We start from the raw sequence: 21770 nt of genomic DNA on the forward strand, positions 1-21770 counted from the left end.
TTGAGTGGGGTGGTCAAAATTCACATTAAGTGAAATTGTTTCACATTGTGGTATAGTTGTGGTTTATGAGTGTTCCCTACAGTGACACGTCTGCGTGATCCCATCAAATAATTGCAATATTTGTATATGATGTTCTTGAGGCCCACCAGTTGTTCGAGAAAGGAGACCTAGCTAACAACTATTCAGTACAGTATTCGGAACCCTGTTATGCATACACCTTACCATGCTGTGCTGCACTGTGTTCCTCCTCCCACAATAAAACCTGTGCCAACATTTCTTTCCTGCCAGTGTTGCTTTACTTCTTAAATGAACACAATATTCCATTATAATATGCACTTGCTAATTATATGTATTGGTAATAATGGTAAGATAAAAAACATTCATTGAACAAAAGGAGTGGGAACGGAAAGCAGAAATAATAATATGCCCAAGATCGGTGGGGGGGGTGCATAAACTCTATTCACATATTGGTAGTAACCCCATTGTGCTTGCTGCACGACCACAGAGAGCACCTTCTTAATGTGTTTTCTTTCATCCTTGCACAGGTGTCTGGTTTAAGGACCACCCACTAGAACGTTGAAATCTCCTGAGAGATGTCTGTCTTGTTGATGGGATTGTGAACGTGCATGGGTCAACCAATAAGTTGTGCCCAGATCAATTCTATTGAAGATTCAGGGAAAGCTCGTAACCAAGTGAGCACAAAGTCCTCCAAATAGGATGCTGCAAAGTTGTGCCTGGTGTCATTATCCTCTACAACGTATAATTAATTGATGGTTGTCCTCCGGGTCATGCCACCTAGCATACAACAACCGCCCCTGCATAATACTGTTCTATTTAAAGAAGACTCTGCTCATTATGCCCATCGAAATAAACCAGGGGTCCTTCTTGAAGATGCTGCCCAGACATGTACTCAGTCTGGAGGCTTGGGTAGGGCTTCCTTGAAAGGCGTTTTATACACCCCTGAAGGCCACCCTCTTGAACTGTTCTAGAGCGATGATACTCTTGTCCGTGAAGAGGACATCCATAAAGCTTCCCCTGTCTCCACCCAGATCTTCATGCAAGCTACCCACTTTTCTTTATTGACGTTGCAGAGCATGGGGCAAAGCTTCAACTGTCAGAGCAAGTCATGGTTATAATAAAAGAAATGAACAGCTGTCCCAGTAATCACCCAAGCATAATGCAGTTGGGGAAGGGAAATCTGGAGAGAAAGAGCAATGCATGATTATAATAAAAGATATAAACAGCAGCACTGGTTAACACCCAACCATAATGCACATCGGGAAAGGGAAGCCTGGGGAGTCAGAGATAGTGGTGATTTGGTTGTGACTGAATTGTAGGTGATGAAGGCAGTCTGGAACTTGGTATTGTTATGTATTTTGTTTTCAGTTATAATTCAGCCATATATGTGACTTTTTTTTATAAAACTACCATAAAACAAACCTCTCCTAGATTATATAATGAAATGTTAACAACAAATACTTCAAACTAGTCCAGCAGACTTCAACCAGTATGGTAGCAATACTGACATCCTTCCTTTATTGCTGTGTCATGCTACAGCCCCATATTTGACCATGCTTTTATGATTGTCCACGTCTTTGTTAGATGGTAAACAAGCAGGGTGTTGTGCCCATCAATATGCTCAATCCATAAACTATCACAATCCATTTGCATCAGGTGCATGTCCCTGTTGCACGATGAGCCGTTTTCTTTAGTGTCCACCAAGTTAAATGTCAGTACGCAGGTAGGAATTCGGGAAGGCTGTGAGATAGTTGGGTGCAGAGTGGAGCAGGAGTGATTTACTGTGTTGCCTTACCACTTGCTGAGCGTGAGTCTTTTTACTACCTTTACTGGTGCCTGGAGGTGGAGCTACTGAGGTGACTCTTCTGTGCTGGCTACTGAATTTACTTCCAGCGTGGAGTGCAGACCGTGGCGCGGAGTGGTGCAGGAGTGGTTTACTGTGTTGCCTTACCGCTTGCTGAGCGTGAGTTTACTACCTTTACTGGTGCCTGGAGGTGGAGCTACTGAGGTGACTCTTCTGTGCTGGCTACTGAATTCACTTCCAGTGCAGAGCGCGGAATGGAGCAGGAGTGGTTTACTGTGTTGCCTTACCACTTGCTGAGCGTGAGTCTTTTTACTACCTTTACTGGTGCGTGGAGGTGGAGCTACTGAGGTGACTCTTCTGTGCTGGCTACTGAATTTACTTCCAGCGTGGAGTGCAGACCGTGGCGCGGAGTGGTGCAGGAGTGGTTTACTGTGTTGCCTTACCGCTTGCTGAGCGTGAGTTTACTACCTTTACTGGTGCCTGGAGGTGGAGCTACTGAGGTGACTCTTCTATGCTGGCTACTGAATTCACTTCCAGTGCAGAGCGCGGAATGGAGCAGGAGTGGTTTACTGTGTTGCCTTACCACTTGCTGAGCGTGAGTCTTTTTACTACCTTTACTGGTGCCTGGAGGTGGAGCTACTGAGGTGACTCTTCTGTGCTGGCTACTGAATTTACTTCCAGCGTGGAGTGCAGACCGTGGCGCGGAGTGGTGCAGGAGTGGTTTACTGTGTTGCCTTACCGCTTGCTGAGCGTGAGTTTACTACCTTTACTGGTGCCTGGAGGTGGAGCTACTGAGGTGACTCTTCTGTGCTGGCTACTGAATTCACTTCCAGTGCGGAGCGTGGAATGGATCAGGAGTGGTTTACTGTGGTGTTGCCTTACCACTTGCTGAGCGTGAGTCTTTTTACTACCTTTACTGGTGCCTGGAGGTGGAGCTACTGAGGTGACTCTTCTGTGCTGGCTACTGAATTCACTTCCAGCGTGGAGTGCAGACCGTGGCGCGGAGTGGTGCAGGAGTGGTTTACTGTGTTGCCTTACGGCTTGCTGAGCGTGAGTTTACTACCTTCACTGGTGCCTGGAGGTGGAGCTACTGAGGTGACTCTTCTGTGCTGGCTACTGAATTCACTTCCAGTGTGGAGCGCGGAATGGAGCAGGTGTGGCTTACTGTGGTATTGCCTTACCACTTAATGGGCGTGAGTCTTTTTACTACCTTTACTGGTGCCTGGAGGTGGAGCTACTGAGTTAATTCTTCTGTGCTGGCTTCCTAATCTATTTACAGCGTAGAGCGTGTAGTGGAGCTGGACTGTTTTACTGAGGTTCACTGCGGGACAGAAGGCAAAGGTAACTTGATTAAAAATACTCTTATTGGCATAGCATTCACATAGTATATTGCTGGGCTACACTTTGTGAAGAGAAATTCAATATGTTTGGCCTACGAAGTCCGTCTAAACGCTCAAATAAGTCGCTACATGAACAGATGCTGGAAATGGCGACAGAAATGCCCCTACCCACTTCTTCTCCTGCAACCCTTTGAAGGTATTGCTATAACTCTACCGTCCCCGGGCTGCATCCCAGGGAAACAAACAGCTTACATGCTGCTGCTTTAGACGTGGTGAGTAACTTGAATAGAAAAGACTGCAACCATAATTTTCAACGAAAATTTCCTGATTCAGGGAACCTGCACGTGTCTCACACTGAGATATTAATTGCAGCTGATTGGCAGGGAAAGGTTACAATAAAACACAGTGGCCCTCATTACGACCCTGGCGGAAAGTAACTGACCTGACCGCCATAGCGTAAATAGCGTTTCCGCCATTGCACGATGGAGTAAAGTGCGGCTAATTCTGACCCATCGGGCACGAGCATTACGCCATGGCGGAAGTGCAAAGTCCGCGATGGCGGAAATGTCCCCAAAACGCCCCTCACCCCCGTCGTACGGCGCCCTAGGTGCAATTCCGCCACCCATCATAGCGGTCACCATAATGAGCGGTAATCGCAAAATACGGTGACCGTAAATATACGGAAACGGAAGTAAAAACATGGGGCCGGAACGGGAAACAGCACACCGTACACCTATAAAATCAGAATCCCAACACAACCATCAAAAATCCGATCCTGAGACACATCCCAACCCGTTAGCCACCCTAGTTAAAACAATCAAAATGGGAAAAGTTGCTAAAAAAGCGTGCGACCGCAAGCGGCAGGTCCACTTCTCCCATGAGGAACTCACCGTGCTCACAGAGACCCTCCAGGAGAATGCTGCCGTCGTCTTCTCGACGCAAATGACCAGGACGGCACTTGCGAACAAGAAGGCCATATGGGCCCTGGTGGCACAGCGGGTAAGTGCGGTGGGGACCGCACCCCGCAACCCACAGCAATGCAGAAAGCGATGGGACGACTTGCGGATACGCGTACGGAGCATACTATCAGCCAACCGTAACATTGCCACAGCTACCGGGGGAGGATCAGAATCACCCATCAAGTTGACCCCCTGGGAAGAAATCTGTGCCTCCACCATTGGAATGGAGAGTATAGAGGGAGTCGGAGGGATGGAGAAAGGAGTGCAGACATCCGAAGAATCAGGTAGGTGGGCCAAATAAAACAATGCTAAATCCACAATGTCCAATCATGTGAAGTACCATGTGTCCACATAGTGCAACAGAAACACATGTCCAGGAGAACGTCCACATACATTGGCCTGATAGCGCACTTTAAAAGTCACATTAAATACATAAATAATTACAAATCCTAAAAACACCCTCTACACGTGCAGCATGCACACCCTAACTGCAGGCTGCAAAACAACTGCATCCTCAATCCACACAAAAATGAAACCACCTCCAAGGCCCTGACCCAAATCACCCACAGGTACCACCCCAATGCATGTGATACATTGCCATTCCAATTTCCACAGACCCTTAAATAATGCTCGCCCTCCTTTACTCCACCACAGGGTCCGATTCAAACGACGAGCTTCAGGACACCCCTACCAGCACACCTGCAAAGAGGGCCAAGACCAACGGCCAAAGACCCTCCACCTCAGCTGCACGGATCAAGACACGGCAGCAGCACAAATCAAGTGGCAGCACACAGGAGGGGACTTCAACAGGTACCCCAGCAGCCAGCATGCCCACAACAGCAGCACCACAGGTCCCCCCAATGGATGCCACAGAAGGCACTGCTTCTGGTGGCAGCAGCACCATAGGCGACACTGCATTAATGCCAGCATGCTCCGACACAGAAAACGGTGCTGTCGATGTAGGACCCATCCATGACCTGTCTCAATCCCCCTGTTTGTTTCATCCCGTACACCATGAGGATACCACGCAGGGGCACCCACAAGACGACGACTGGCCATCCCCCACAAGCCCTGTGGCAAGGCAACATGAGGTGATCAGCCCCTCTGTGACACCACCGCAAATGGGCATGGCCCAGCAGAGGCAACAGTCCCTCGACCAGGTGATCGTGCAACAGCAGCAACTGGCCACGCTCCTCAAGGAGCATGCTGATGTATGTGGGGGTTCTAAGGCAGCCATAGAAACATCTACTGAGACACTTAGGGCACAAATGGAGCGAAGTACAGAGACACTAAGGGTACAAATGGAGAGAAGTACAGAGACACTAAGGGTACAAATGGAGAGAAGCACCGAGAGCCTGAGGGGGGAACTGCATGCGACGTCCAAAGACGTATGTGGTGAACTTGCCGCTGTGCGCCGTGTGCTCACTGAGCTCTCACAAACCCTTAGGGACATGCATGGACGTGAGCAGGCAGAGACATCATCCGTTGCAAGTTCCGTCCAGGGCAGCCCCCAACGTAGATCTGGGAGGAACCTGCGCTCCACAGGCAGGGGTGCCCCTGATACCCGGAGAGGGGGCTTGCAATAGCGTCTGCCCACTGACAATGAGCATCTTTGGACACTGGTGTTCGGGGGGGAGGTAGGAGGGTGGAGGGGGGGTGTTGGGCTTTCTTGGGTGGCGGGTCGATGGGGTGTGTAATATAATTTCACATATGCTATAAACATTTCATAATCATCCAATGAGATGTGTGGACATTGATCTTTGTGTACGAGGCCTTTATAGGTGTACAGTCCACATTGTGCATGTTCCAGACACACACAGTGCCACAAGTCCCATGTCCATGTATCAGCCACCAGGCGTGAGTGCTAGAAGCATGAATCTATGATATTCTGACGAATTTCACGGGCCTCCTGTGCCTCGCGGACTCCTTCAGGTTCTGCCACATCCCCACCCTCATCATGACCATCTTCAGGTGCTTGCAGTTCTGCGTCAGGGGGCATGGGCACTTTTCTATGTACGCACATGTTGTGTAGCATGACACATGCCATGACCATCTTTGCAACCTTCTCATGGCGGTACAGGAGTGTCCCGCCAGACCTGCTGAGGCAGCGGAAACGAGCCTTCAGTAGGCCGAATGCCTGTTCTATGACTACACGGGTACGTGAGTGGGCATGGTTGTAGTCCTCCTCATGCTGGTTCTGTGGGTTCCGGAGTGGTGTAAGGAGCCATCTCTTCAGTGGATACCCGGCATCACCTGTATGTGGACAATAAAGGATGTTTGTGGAATGACATTGCTACGTACGCACCCCCCCCCTTCCTGCCAGGTCATTGCCGCATCACATACCCCACATTATCATGCATGAAATGAGACTCACCGAGTAGCCAGGATCTGTTCCTTGCGTGTCGCTCCATGTAGCGTGGTATTGTAGAGTTCCTCAAGACCATAGAATCATCGGTTGATCCAGGAAATCGGGCACAACAATGTGTAAAGATCCTGTTGGAGTCACACACCATTTGTACATTAAGAGAATGATATTGTTTCCGGTTGCGGTACTGGACCTCCATGGCATGTGGGACAACCAATTCCACATGGGTGCAGTCGATGGCACCAATGCAACCCAGTATGCCGGCAAGTGCATGGAATCCCACTTTTGTGTTTGTAATCTCCTGCTCCGAGCGTGGTAAAGAGATGTAGTCGTCTGCGTGCTTCAGGAGGGCATCGAGCACTTGCAATAGTGTCCGTGACAACAGTGGCTGTGAAATGCCATGCAACTGTCCGACTGTGTGCTGGTAGGTGCCTGTGGCCAGGAAGTGGAGTACAGACACCACCTTCAGTAGGGGTGGGATGGCGGTTGGGCTATCTATCATGCTGACAAGGTCAGCGTGTGTCATGTTCACAATGGCGGTTATGGTGTCCCGGTCCAAACAGTAGAGGGTGTGGATCTGCTCAGCAGTGAGGTTGAACGGATGAGCTCGGAGGCGTGGGATTGCGGGCTGCCTGCGTGGTGGTAGTGGCTGTGCTGGTGGGCCTTGCTGGCCCTGTCTTGCCCTCCTCCTCCTCCTGCGTCTCCTCTGTGCGGCCGGTTGTTGTAGTAGTTGGTGTTCGTCTTCTTCTTGAAGTTGGAGTACTTGCAGTGCTATCAGGTCCCCCAGGGCCAACATCGCTAGTCCTGCCGGTAGCATTTTGGAGTGGGTGTGGTTGTGGGAGGGGGTTGGGGGTGCAATTTATGTGTTTTCAGGCTGTATAGCCTCCACCTGTGGTGATTCATTCCACCTGTGCCAGCTGCAATCCCCTTTGGGCGAGCACGTCCCCCACACAACGCTGCAATTTGACGCATGGCATCTTGCTATTACAATCATGTATTTAATCCCGATGGCAGTGAAATATTGGTTTATATGTTCATTCTGCTATGGTCCCATTGTTTCACATACTATCTTTGCAGTCGCGAACAAACTTGTGAAGGGTCAGTGGAATGTAGTACTCGATTAACGGTGGACCCTCATGCAGCACTGTACCGAGGTTCACCGACGGGCGGGGCGTCCCATTTGTGAGTGAAGCCAGTTGCCATTTTCACACACCGCCGCACTACATGGATGAATTTGTGATTTCAAGCGGTCACAGATGCCTTTTCGACGTGATGTTGCAAATGAGGAATTCGAAGGACAGCGCTTTCGGTTTTCAGCTAGCGGCGAGGAGACGCCCACAGGTCTGACTGCAAATATAACGTTCTATTGTTTAATGTCCTTGGGACAGGGGCCATGGCGAGAATGCAATGATTGATATGAATAGTATGGGATGCGCAATAGCGTAGTGGACGATAAGGCAGGACGTTCCCAAATACATGTTACTTCACAATACTAGAATTCCGGGCTGGAGCACAGTGGATTTTGCAGACTGCATTACGCACAGACTCAATGGAAATTTCAAATGTTATGTGAGTAAATAATCAGGCGTTTTTATACCGGGATGAGGGAATGATGTATGGATGCATGGACAGATGATTTAATTGAGAGTTTGCCGTGTACATGGCTTTTTGGAATCTATCCCCTTCCCCTGCGCTATGTGATGCAGAGCTGCCATAGTGGGACCATCCTCTATCTGCCCTTGTTGAACCCTCCCTGTCTCGACGCGCCTTCAAACACTTGTGTCTATGCACGTTACTAATCCCATCTAATGGATTCTGTTTTAACAGACGCATGCACACAAACACTCGTTTGTAATAGTGTTTTCAACTCGATTTATATAGTTATGATTCGCAAGTGATTTTTGGGTGGAAATAATCCTTTTGAGTGGGCTAGCATGCATATGGCTGTAGATTTAGTGTGATCATTGAAGTGAGTAATACAAATGAAGTTCTGATGCCCATACTATTCTTTTTCATTTCATTTGGGTGACAGGTATCTCCTCCCCTTTTGCCGCTGCCATCTGTATGCCACTCCTGCAGATGGCTTTTACTCCCGACACCTGCTGCTTCGAGTTATCCAGTGGAGCACCATTACGATCTTATGGGACGATCGCCAATGGGCCACATGCCCTTACGCAGTACTAGTGGCTAGGAGCAACATATCAACCTTTCAGCTGGACTAGTGCCTACCTAATGGGACGGCCCTGCGGTTCTAGGCGCTTCCATGTTGTCTTTTTGAACGTGAATGTAGCCCCTGTGTACCATGAAGGAACAGGGCGTCACACAAGAAGAAGCTGGTCATTTATTGCGGATGCAGCCCACAGTAATGAAAAATATTTTGGAGTTTATGACCTAATAGCTGTATGGGCTTGGTGAATTTGATGTGCATTAAAATTTTATTCTGATATTAACCGTGTAGCGTTATTCTTTGCAAGTAATGTAGCATATTCCTATTTGTGGAGCGATGTATTGTGAGAAGATCTGCATTGGGTTCCGGCTTCTGAGTATAGTTGCGTGGTACTGTACTGGCCGCGTTTACCTACGAAGCCCAGTGAGGTCAGGGATAGGGGCTGCCATTATGACTGTTTTAATGATGTCATGCTCAGGGGCGGGGGATTAGCTTTTGTGTAACAGATGCCGGTCAGCCAGGTGGATTGGTGGAATGATGTGATTATCAGAAAATGGCTGGTCACAGGTGCCTGTGTTTGCGTGCGTTTCTTGGAGGGAGACTGAGGTCATGTCCATTGGAATAGCTTCTGTATTCGTGCCATCTGTGCCCTGCAGCTCCCATTGGCCCCTCTTGAGATGAGCCTGGCTGCTCAGTCACTCTGCCAACTTGTGTGGTACATGCTTATGCTGATGGTTGGTTTGTTTACTGGCAAGAGTACAGGGCTGGTGCAGTCTCCCTCAGGATACTGCTTTGAATGTTGCCTTACACTGGTGTCAAGCGATGGGGGCCTGTTGTTGTTTTGTCTCATATTTCAGTTCATATTGCTGTACTTGAACCTTCACATGCCTGTGCTGCATCAGTACGGCAATGGTGACATGCCAAATATGGATGGCCACTCACAAGGCACTTGGAGCCCCTACATTCATTTGTTCGTTGGCATGCATGGGTGACTTGTACATTTCACTGGTTGCATTGTGTAACTTCATTGCATCTACGAGGAGTTGTGCAATGTGGGCAGGGAGTGGTGTACAGGCACTCAGTAGGGCCATTTACGGTTGGTTCACGATGCCGTAATTCTCACCATGGCGGAATGGTACTTTCCGCCATGCTTGATGGCGTTAAGTAAATGTCCGCTAGGGTCAGAATTCGCGTACCGTTGCGCCATGGTGGTAATTACGGTTTTGCATGGCGCGCGTGCGCGTACTTGGTGCAGTTAGCGTTGGCGTTCACTACGGTGTCGCTAATGGCATCGTACTTTACGGTGACGGGTCATAATCGCACCGAGCGGTATTCGATGGCGGTATTACATTTCCGCCATCGTTTTTCGATTTCCGCCAGGGTCGTAATGAGGGCAAGTGTGTTTTCGCCGTCATTTCATACTGATGAAAATGAGGGAGAGGACGCAAGTGCTGCTGATTCAAGTAATTCTTACGTCTCTACACCACAGCCAGCATCAAGGCGAAGCTCCTTTTGTCCCTCGCTCCGACACGTGAATGTCATGCGCATACTGCACTTGTCTCAATAAATCAGGTTATCTCAACCTTAGCCGGATTACATGAGGACATACAAAAAGAAGTGTGGTCCCACACAACCACTTTGAATGCAATTCAATCTAAACTTGACTCTATGGATACATGGGTTGGGTATCCTGGTATGAGGAGTCGGGATCCAATCCTTGTTGGGTCGGACCCATTACAAGTCGAGGCGCAGATGGAAAAGAAGCAGGCGAGACCACAGATGCACACATAGCAGCTATAAATGTTGCTAAGTTTCAAGAATGTGCTGTGGTAATTGTGATATTGGACTTGCCAAAAGCGGTGGAGTGGATTGAACAAGAGGCAAATGAGGCTACAGATGTAAATTCAGCAGTCACAAATACTGCTATGGTTTAACACCCTGCTGTGGCATCTGCAAAGCCCATCTTGGTCATTCCTGCTCCCTCCCTCCCCCCAAGTCTGCAGGCGAAATGAGCAAAATGGGAATGTAATGGGCAAAAGGGGGAACAAAACAGGAACAGGAATAAAGGCAAAGGGCTGAAGAGGCCTTTTTTCAAAGGTTATTACTTGTCCTCAGCGTAATTTAATTATCCCTGAACACATGGCTATAAAAAAAAGATGACCCCCACAGTCATTGACGTTGTGGACAAAGTGCTCGATAACTCAGATCCAACTGACTGTGTGTTGGAAGTTGAGGAAGACACAGAAGAAGAAATGGAGGTGGCTTGAAATCTGAGAGAATTAGCCATGGCATGGTGGTGGAGTGTACACCTTTTAAGCCTACCCCAATTATACTTTCACCATCGATAAATCAACTTCTGCACATTCACAATGGAGTAGAAGATGCTGGTACGTCCCCAATGTATGCTGACAATCAGCATTAATTTCCTATTTTTTAAGGACGCAACCAATTTTAATTCTTCAGTGTCAGCTACGACTTCTCAAGTGATAAACTGTAGAGAGTCCTCGCTGAAGGAGGTAACAATCTGTACTCTACTGTGTACCTCTACTGAACAGTCTGCCACTACCATACACAGAGACTGCTTAAGTATTGATGCCCATATGGTTGCATTTAAAGGTTTCACTGGGGGTGCTCCCACAAAGCGCCATACTGATAGCAGTTACATGTCTGGAACACAGGGAACTTCTTCCACCTGCTTTGAGGTCCCTAGATAAATCTCATGCACTGACGGGCAATTCCACATATGAAAACATCAATGTCAGAAAGGAAATGGAAGGCCGCCGTGTAGCCTTTTTGGATGATAATGAGGCTCAATTTATTTACAAAGAACTATGCAAGTCCAAGACCACATCTTCAAGCACCTGTGATGGAAGTCGACAGCACCCAGGTCACTCAGTTTTTAAAGGGACAAAAGGCAGAGAGGCACATTCCAACTTTTCCCCAGGGATTAATGAATACCACAATAATAAAAACACAAAATGTTTAAAAACATGGGTCAAAAGTCTGAACAATGTTCATCTAAATATAATGCTCCATATCAATTATTTCTTGAAGGGTTACTTCATCAAGATGGACAATTGGTGTTTAATCGCTCCACTGTACTGTTTTTGTTTTCAGAAATTGTACGTTTGAGTGTAATTTCCACTAGAGATATTGAGAGTGTGTCATTTGTGGACAGTAAACGCACATGCATAGTGGTGCTTTTAATCCAGAGCTGTGTTTGAGCTCATATGGAAGTAGGCTACCACTTTGAGACAGATTGGGGTTTTGCTTAGTACTGTTGATATAGATAGGGAAGTACCTCATCGGGGCTGTGACTCTCAAGTAAAAGATGAACATCGATATAACACCAAACAGTCACCATTGATAACTTGCACAATTAATTCAGGGAAACTGGATAGGATAGTACAAATGGAGGGATTGGAAGGGGCTGGTGATGATAGGCAGCTGGAATGGCCATGGGTGGCCTCGGCCTTAAACTCCACCCGAGGCTCTAATATATTTTCACGTAGGCTCTAGCGCCCCCGAAACTAAGATTAGCTACAAGGAATACCAGAGGTCACAACCAACTACTTACTAATCCTACCGTATGGTCCATGTTGCAAAACTTGGACCTAATTTTTCTCCAAGAGACATGGTTGATGAAACTTGTGGTTATGGATGGGTGCACTGTGATTTCCCAATTGGCTATTATGGGCAAACGGGTGAGACCAAAAGGGGGCCTAATTACTATGTACAGAAATTACTTTGGTATCAAATTTACAAAAACGCATGAAGCTACCACAGGACTATTGGACAAGGAATGTAAATGCCCCACTGGGTCTTTGAATTGGCAAGTGCTACTTTGTAATGTTTACTGGAATGAGGGAGTTTGCCTGCTAGTCAACTTTCTGGAAATGTTGACCAATCTTATTACTGATTGTATGGGAACAACTAGTGTGGGCCATGCAATAGTTTTGAGGGACTTCAATTCAGTATGTTTTGAGGCAGGACGGGATGTCAGTGCTCTGAAAACCTCACTTTCTGGTGTGACTATGTGTAGTTGGGTTGATTCCTAATCTGTTGCTATATGTAATATAGACTTGTTGGGGGCCCTGTGGTCTCCCTGGCAGCTAATTGCCTTGACGAAGAACCGAAAGTCCGAAATGCATTGGTATTCTTAGCACATTGGCACACGTAACCCTAAAGTGGTCATACTAGTATTATACAAACATACAGTTGTTCTCTGACACAACCATTGTATTGAGTTTTTCTTAGGAATAGCAAACATTCCATGTTGATCCTAGCTACACTTTAACCAAATGATATTCTAGCAATCACGCTAGGCCAAGGGTGTGCAGTCCACACCGCTGGCTTTTCTAGCCAAGGTCCACAGTTTTGCCACTATTTGTAATGCCCTCTGTGGAGGGATTTCCTATAGGGTATGCACCCCAAACTTTGCTTTTCAATAACTACAACCACAACCAATGGTACTACATTAAGTAATCCGGCTGTGCCCACACTCACTTGTGGTGTGGACACTGCCTCTGCAGCAGTAATTGTTAATGGTACTAAATGGAAAGACTGTGGCCCTCATTACGACCCTTGCGGAATTCGGAAAACGATGGCGGAAATGCAATACCGCCATCGAATAGCGCTCGGTGCGACTATGACCCGTCACCGCAAAGTACGAAGCCATTAGCGACACCGTAGTGAACGCCAACGCTAACTGCACCAAGCACGCGCGCGCGCGCCATGCCAAACCGCAAACACCACCATGGCGCAAGGGTACGCCAATTCCGACCCTAGCGGACATGTACCTAACGCCATCAAGCATGGCGGAATGTACCATTCCGCCATGGTGAGAAGTACGGCATCGCAAATCAACCGTAAACGGCCCCACTGAGTGCCTGTACACCGCTCCCTGCCCACAAAGTACAACTCCCCGTAGGTGCAATGAAGTCACAATGCAACCATTGAAATGTACAAGTCACCCATGCATGCCAACGAACAAAAGAAACACAACAGGGGCCAATGGGAGCTGCAGGGCACAGATGGCACGAATACAGAAGCCATCCCAATGGACATGACCACAGTCCCCCACCAAGAAACGCACGCAAACACAGGCACCTGTGACCAGCAATATTCCGAGAATCACATCATTCCACCAGTCCACCTGGCTGACCGGCATCTGTCACACAAAACCCAATCCCCCGCCCCTGAGCATGACAACATTCAAACTGTCATATTGGCAGCCCCCATCCCTGACCTCACGGGCTTCGTAGGCAAACGCGCCCAGTACAGTACCACGCAACTAAACTCCGAAGCTGGAACCCAATGCAGATCTCCTCACAATACATCGCCCCCCAAATAGGCATATGCCACATCACTTGCAAAGAAAAACGCTACACGGGCCAAATCAGAATAGAAATTTAATGCACATCAAAATCACCAAGCCCATACAGCCATCAGGCCATGAACTCCAAAACACTTTTCACCATTGTGGGCTGCATCCGCAAGAAATGACCAGCCACTACTTGTGTGACGCCCTGTTCCCTCATGGTACACAGAGCCACATTCACGTACGAAAAGGCAACATGGAAGCGCACAGAACCGCAGGGCCGTCCCAATGGGGAGGCACTAGTCCAGCTGAAAGGCCGAAATGTTGCTCCGAGCCACCAGTACTGGGTAAGGGCATGTGGGCCATTGGCGATCGTCCCATAAGATCGTAATGCTGCTCCACTGATTAACACGAAGCAGCAGGTGTCGGGAGTAAAACCCATCTGCAGGAGTGGCATACAGATGGCAGTGGCAAAAGGGGAGGAGATACCTGTCAACCAAAAGAAAAGAAAAAGAACAGAATGGCCATCAGAACTACATTCGAACAACTCACTTCAATGATCACACTAAATCCACAGCCATATGCATGCTAGCCCACTCCAAAGGATCATCACCACCCCAAAACCACTTGCGACTCATAACCATCTATATCGAGGTGCAAACACCATCACAAACGAGTGTACCTGTGCATGCGTCTGTCAAAACAGAATCCATCAGATGGGAATGTTAACGTGCATGGACACAAGTGTCTGAGGGCGCGTCGAGACAGGGAGGGCTCAACAAGGCCAGATAGACGATGGTCCCACTATGGCAGCCCTGCATCACATAGCGTAGGGGAGGCGGATAGATCCCAAGAAGTCCTGTACATGGCAAACTCTGTATCAAATCACCTGCCCATGCATCCATTCATCATTCCCTCATCCCGGGATCAAAACGCCTGAATAATTACTCACATAACATTAGAAACATCCATTGAGTCTGTGCGTTATGCAGCCTGCAAAATCCACAGTGCCCCAGCCCGTAATTCCAGTGTCGTGAAGTAACATGTATTTGGGAACGGCCGGCCTCATCGCCCACGTAGCTATTGCGCATCCCAAACTATTCATATCAATCATTGCTTCCTCGCCATGGCCCCTGTCTCAAGGACATTGAACAATAGAACGTTATATTTGCAGTCAGACCTGTGGGCATCTCCTCGCCGCTAGCTGGAAACCGAAAGCGCCGCCCTTCGAATTCCTCATTTGCAACATCACGTCGAAAAGGCATCTGTGGCCGTTTGAAATCACTAATTATTCCATCGAGTGCGGCTGTGTGTGAAAATGGCAACTGCCTTCACCCACAAATGGGACGCCCCGCCCGTCGTTGCAACTCGGTACAGTGATGCATGAGGGCCCACCGTTACTCGAGTACTACGTTCCACTGACCCTTCACAAGTCTGTTCGCGACTGCACAGATAGTATGGGAAACAATGGGACCACAGCAGAATGAACATATCAACCAATCTTACACGGCCATCGGGTACAAATACATGATTGCAATAGCAAGATGCCATTCCCCGAATTGCAGCGTTGTGCGCGGGACGTGCCCGGCCAAAGGGGAGAGCAGTTTGCACAGGTGGAATTAATCACCACAGGTGGAGGCCATACAGCCTGAAAACACATAAATTGCACACCCAGTCTCCTCCCACAACCACACCGAAATGCTACCGGCAGGACTCGCGATGTTGGCCCTGGGGGACCTGATAGCACTGCAAGTACTCCAACTCCAAGAAGAAGACGAACACCAACTACAACCGGCCGCACGGAGGAGACGCAGGAGGAGGAGGAGGCCAAGGCAGGGCCAGCAAGGGCCGCCAGCACAGCCACTACCACCAGGCAGCCCGCAATCCCACGCCTCCGAGCACATCCGTTCAACCTCACTGATGAGCAGATCCACACCCTCTACCGTCTGGACCGGGACACCATAGCCGCCATTGTGGACATGACACAGGCTGACCTTGTCAGCATGATAGATAGCCCAACCGCCATCCCACCCCTACTGAAGGTGGTGTCTGTACTCCACTTCCTGGCCACAGGCACCTACCAGCACACAGTCGGACAATTGCATGGCATTTCTCAGCCACTGTTCTCACGGACACTATTTCAGTTGCTCGATGCCCTCCTGCAGCACGCAGACGACTACATCTCTCTACCACGCTCGGAGCAGGAAATTACCAACACAAAAGTGGGATTCCATGCACTTGCCGGCATACCGGGTTGCATTGGTGCCATCGACTGCACCCATGTTGAATTGGTCGTCCCACATGCCATGGAGGCCCAGTACCGCAACCGAAAACAATTTAATTCCCTGAATGTACAAATGGTGTGTGACTCCAACAGGATCATTACACATTGTTGTGCCCGATTCCCTGGATCAACCCATGATTCTATGGTCTTGAGGAACTCTACAATACCACGCTACATGGAGCGACACGCAGGGAACAGATCCTGGCTACTCGGTGAGTCTCATTACATGCATGATTATGTGGGGTATGTGATTTGGCAATGACCTGGCAGGAAGGGGGGGGGGGGGTGCGTACGTAGCAATGGCATTCCACATCATGCGTTTCTCGTCCACATACAGGTGATGCTGGATATCCACTGAAGAGATGGCTCCTCACACCAGTCCGGAACCCACGGGACCAGCATGAGGAGGACTACAACCATGCCCACTCACGTACCCGTGTAGTCATTGAACAGGCATTCGGCCTACTGAAGACTCGTTTCCGCTGCCTCAGCAGGTCTGGCGGGGCACTCCTGTACCGCCATGAGAAGGTTGCAAAGATGGTCATGGCATGTGTCATGCTCCACAACATGTGCGTACGTAGAAATGTGCCCATGCCCCCTGACGCAGAACTGCAAGCACCTGATGATGGTCATGATGAGGGTGGGGATGTGGCAGCACCTCATGGAGTCTGCGAGGCACCGGAGGCCCGTGACATTCGTCAGCATCTCATTGATGCATGCTTCTAGCACTCACGCCTGGTGGCTGATACATGGACACGGGACTCGTGGCACTGTGTGTGTCTGGGACATGCACAATATGGACTGTACGCCTATGATGGCCTAGTACACAAAGATCAATGTCCACACATCTCATTGGTTGATCGTGCACTGTTTATGGCATATGTGATATCATGTTGAACACCCTATCGACCCGCCACCCAAGTGAGCCCAACACACCCCCTCCACCCTACTACCTCCCCCCCGAACACCAGTGTCCAAAGATGCTCATTGTCAGTGGGCAGTCGCTATTGCAAGCCCCCTCTGCGGGTATCAGGGGCACCCCTGCCTGTGGAGCGCAGGTTCCTCCCAGATCTACGTTGGGGGCTGCCCTGGACGGAACTTGCAACGGATGATGTGTCTGCCTGCTCACGTCCATGCATGTCCCTAAGGGTTTGCGAGAGCTCAGTGAGCACACGGCGCACTGCGGCAAGTTTGGCACATACGTCTTTGGACGTCGCATGCAGTTCCCCCCTCAGGCTCTCGGTGCTTCTCTCCATTTGGACTCTCAGGCTCTCGGTGCTACTCTCCATTTGGACTCTCAGGCTCTCGGTGCTAGTCTCCATTTGGACTCTCAGGCTCTCGGTGCTACTCTCCATTTGTGCCCTTAGCGTCTCTGTACCTCTCTCCATTTCTGCCCTAAGTGTCTCAGTTGATGTTTCTATGTCTGCCTTAGTGCCCCCACATTCATCGGCATGGTCCTTGAGGAGCGTGGCCAGTTGCTGCTGTTGCACGATTAACTGGTCGAGGGACTGTTGCCTCTGCTGGGCCATGGCCATTTGCGGGGGTGTCACAGAGGGGCTGTTGTCCTCATGTTGCCTTGCCACAGGGCTTGTGGGGGATGGCCAGTCGTCATCTTGTGGGTGCCCCTGCGTGGTATCCTCATGTTGTACGGGATGGGACAGACAGGGGGATTGGGACAGGTCATGGATGGATCTGACTTCGACATCCCCGTCTTCGGTGTCCGAGCATGCTGCCATCAATGGGGTGTCACCTATGGTGCTGCTGCCACCAGAGGCAGTGCCTTCTGTGGCATCCATTGGGGGGACCTGTGGTGGTGGTGGTGTGGGCATGCTGGCTGCTGGGGTGCCTGTTGATGTTCCCTCCTCTGTGCTGCCACCTGATTTGTGCTGCTGCCGTGTCTTGATGCGTGCAGCTGAGGTGGAGGGTCTCTGGCCGTTGGTCTTGGCCCTCTTTGCAGGTGTGCTGGTAGGGGTGTCCTGAAGCTCGTCGTTTGGATCGGACCCTGTGGTGGAGTAAAGGAGGGCGAGGGTTATTGATGGGTCTGTGGGAATTGGAATGGCATTGTATCACATGCATTGGAGTGGTACCTGAGGGTGATTTGGGTCGGGGCCTTGGAGGTGCTTTCATTTGTGTGTGGAGTGAGGGTGCAGTTGTTTGGCAGCCTGCAGTTAGGGTGTGCCTGCTGCACGTGTAGTGCGTGTTTTAGGGGTTTTTAATTATTTATGTATTTATTGTGGGTTTTAACGTGCGCTATCAGGCCGATGTGTGTGGACGTTCTCCTGGACATGTGTTTCTGTTGCACTATGTGGACGCATGGTACTTCACATGGATGGACTGTGTGGATTTGGCATTGTTTTATTTGGCCCACCTACCTGAATCTTCGGATGTCTGCACTCCTTTCTCCATCCCTCCGACTCCCTCTATGCTCTCCATTCCGATGGTGGAGGCACAGATTTCTTCCCAGGGGGTCAACTTGATGGGTGATTCAGGGCCTCCCCCGGTGGCTGTGGCAATGTTGCGGTTGGCAGAGAGTATGCTGCGGACGCGTATCTGCAGGTCGTCCCATCGCTTGCGGCATTGCTGTGGGGTGCGGGGTGCGGTCCCCACCGCACTTACCCGGTGTGCCACCAGAGCCCATATGGCCTTCTTGTTTGCAAGTGCCGTTCTGGTCATTTGCGTGGAGAAGACGACGGCAGCATTCTCCTGGAGGGTCTCTGTTAGCACGGTGAGTTCCTCACGGGAGAAGTGGACCTGCCGCTTGCGGTCGCACGCTTTCTTCGCTACTTTTCCCATTTTTCTTGGTTTCGCTAGGGTGGATGACGGGTTGGGGTGTGTTTCAGGGTAGTGATTTTAGTGGTTGTGTGGTTTTAGTGGTTTTATAGGTGTACGGCGGGATGTTTCCCGTTCCGGGCCCATGTTTTAACTTCCGTTTCCGTATATTTCCGGTCACCGTACTTTCCGGTAGGCGCACACTGCGGTGACCGCTAAGAGGGGTGGCGGTATTGCACCTAGGGCGCCGTACGGCGGCGGTGTGGGCCGTTTTGGGGTCATTTCCGCCATCGCGGACTTTGCACTTCCGCCATGGCGTGGTGCTCGTGCCCGATGGGTCGGAATGGGCCGCACTTTGCTCCTTCGTGCAATGGCGGAAACGCTATTTACGCTGTGGCGGTCCGGTCAGTCACTTTCCGCCAGGGTAGTAATGAGGGCCTGTATGAATAATCTGGGTTTGTATCCATTGAATGGGTGCAATGCAGGGCTGCAGGGGAATATGTCACATGGCACAGTGGCCCTCATTGCTCTGCTCTGGACTACATTTTGTTTACTCCTTTTTGATGTCCAATTGCCATGACTGTGAAATTGTTAGAAATAACTTGAACCTGAGGGTAAGATCGATGGTGAGGACATCGAGGCTAACCCAGATCATAACAGAATTGTGTGGAATGAACAAAGGAATGACAGACATTGTGAATGATGATTTTAAAAATGTGGTGAAATACACCGATTATAATTGAAAGTTGCAACATTCACGCAGGACAACTTTTGTGACTTTATGTCTAAGATAACCGAGTGTCATATTGGTGGGAAATGTAGCAACTGTAATGTCAAGTGTTCTAATAATACGAAAACACATAGATATGGTGCTGATGTTGCTGAATGGAAGAAGGTGCCATTTGATTAGTGTTATCCGGAAGGTTAGACCTTGTGAATCGGATAGTGGTGAAAGTATAAGAAAACTCAAATTCAGATATAAAAAGTGGGTCAAAAACCATCAGACATCGATGGTACAGGCAGACGCTGATGAAATGCTGGTCTATATTTGAACTACAGACTCGAGATCTTTGTGGGCATTGATGAATGGTCAGAATACAGGTTTGGGTGAAAGAAGTCTCAATGCTGTTTCAGAAGGAACCTGGGTAAAGTACTTTGGTGATCTAAACGGGGAGAACCTACTTGAAAGCTGCATCAAAGGGTATACACAGAACATTGAAAATGGGCTAATGGGATCATGAGTTACAACCTGGAGGATGTATTGGCAGTAATTAAGGGAGCCAGTGAATCGAGAGAACTAGGACCCAATAATACCTCAAATACATTGATTAAGGGAGCTCCTTTTGAATGGGCAGGGATATTGAAGCTTCTCTTTGATAACATCTTGAAGATGAGCCACTTCCCAAAGTCCTGGGGACAGTTTACATAATTCCGATCTATAAAAAGGGGAGTAGATTGGCTCCTATAAACTATTGTCCAATTACTATTCTGGGCTCAGATAGTCAAATATTTGCGAGCCTAATACTGAAACATGTGGAAACTTGGGTGAGTGGTAAAGAATTACTCCCACCTTTTCAAACAGGTTTTTGGAAATCCCACAGAACCAATTTGAATGGGTCTTTGTTGGGCTGCCTTGAGGATATGGTTAATGAAGGGGTACACCCGGTTATTCATCTGGCGGCACTGGATTTATCTAGAGCCTTTGACACAGTTACTAGAAAGAAATTATGGGAGAAACGTACTAAATGGGGTATCCCTGAAGGCTTACTGAAATTGATCATGAAATTACACAACGCTGCATAGGCACATGTAAGTCTGAATCAGGAGGGCTCTCTTACTCAAGAGATTCCCATGTATAATGGTTTGAGACAGGGGTGCACTCTTGCCCCTACCTCTTCAATGTATACATGGCTGCTGTGGTCAAACAGATGGAAGAGGCATCCCTTGCTCCCCCTAAAATTAGGAAGTTGGCGATTAGTTGGATGGCTTACGCTGACGATTTCGCCCTGATTGATCGCACCCAAACAGAGTTGCGTAGGCTCTTGGCTGCATTTGATGACTTCTCAGGGGCAAATAACTTCCCCCAACCCCCAAAAAAAACAGATCATGTCTTTGGTTTGGAAAAAAAGAAAGACCAGCCTATGTTTCTATATAAACAGCTTTGCCCTGGAAAGGGTTGACGCTATTGTTTACCTCAGGTTTCCTTTTACCACCTCTTCAGATAGAGCATTATTTAAGAACAAACACTTACTTTTATAACCCCCATTGGAAACACATAAAGTATTAAGTATCGGTATTGCAAATTCTCTATGGTCCCACTAGTTAGGTTTTTTCAGGGTAAGGTTACCCAAAACTGCTGTATGGTGTTGATTTGCTTGGTGACTGGGCATTGGATTATCTCGACCATATTGAAGGTCTAATTTGGCATAATGCGCTGGGTGTTTCAAACTCAGTCCTGGTTGCAGCCATTAGAAATGAGTTTGGCCTAACCTCAATGAGAGCAACAGGGCAGTGGCGCATCCTGACTCTTTATGGGCAATTCTTGCAAACCAGTGAAAAAAGCTTGTATCAGATAATTGCTGAGGTCGTGAACCTCGGCCAAGTTCCAACAATGGGAGAATTTAATGATTGGTGTGAGAATATATTAAAGGAGCTTGATCTTACTAAAGATGATCTGGTGAATAATCTAATCAGAACTAAATGTAAGCTACTTGACCAGGATTGGCTGAATAACACACCTAGTC

This window comes from Ambystoma mexicanum, chromosome 9 (assembly GCF_040938575.1).
Source record: "Ambystoma mexicanum isolate Mex_15411 chromosome 9, UKY_AmexF1_1, whole genome shotgun sequence".
NCBI lineage: Eukaryota > Metazoa > Chordata > Amphibia > Caudata > Ambystomatidae > Ambystoma > Ambystoma mexicanum.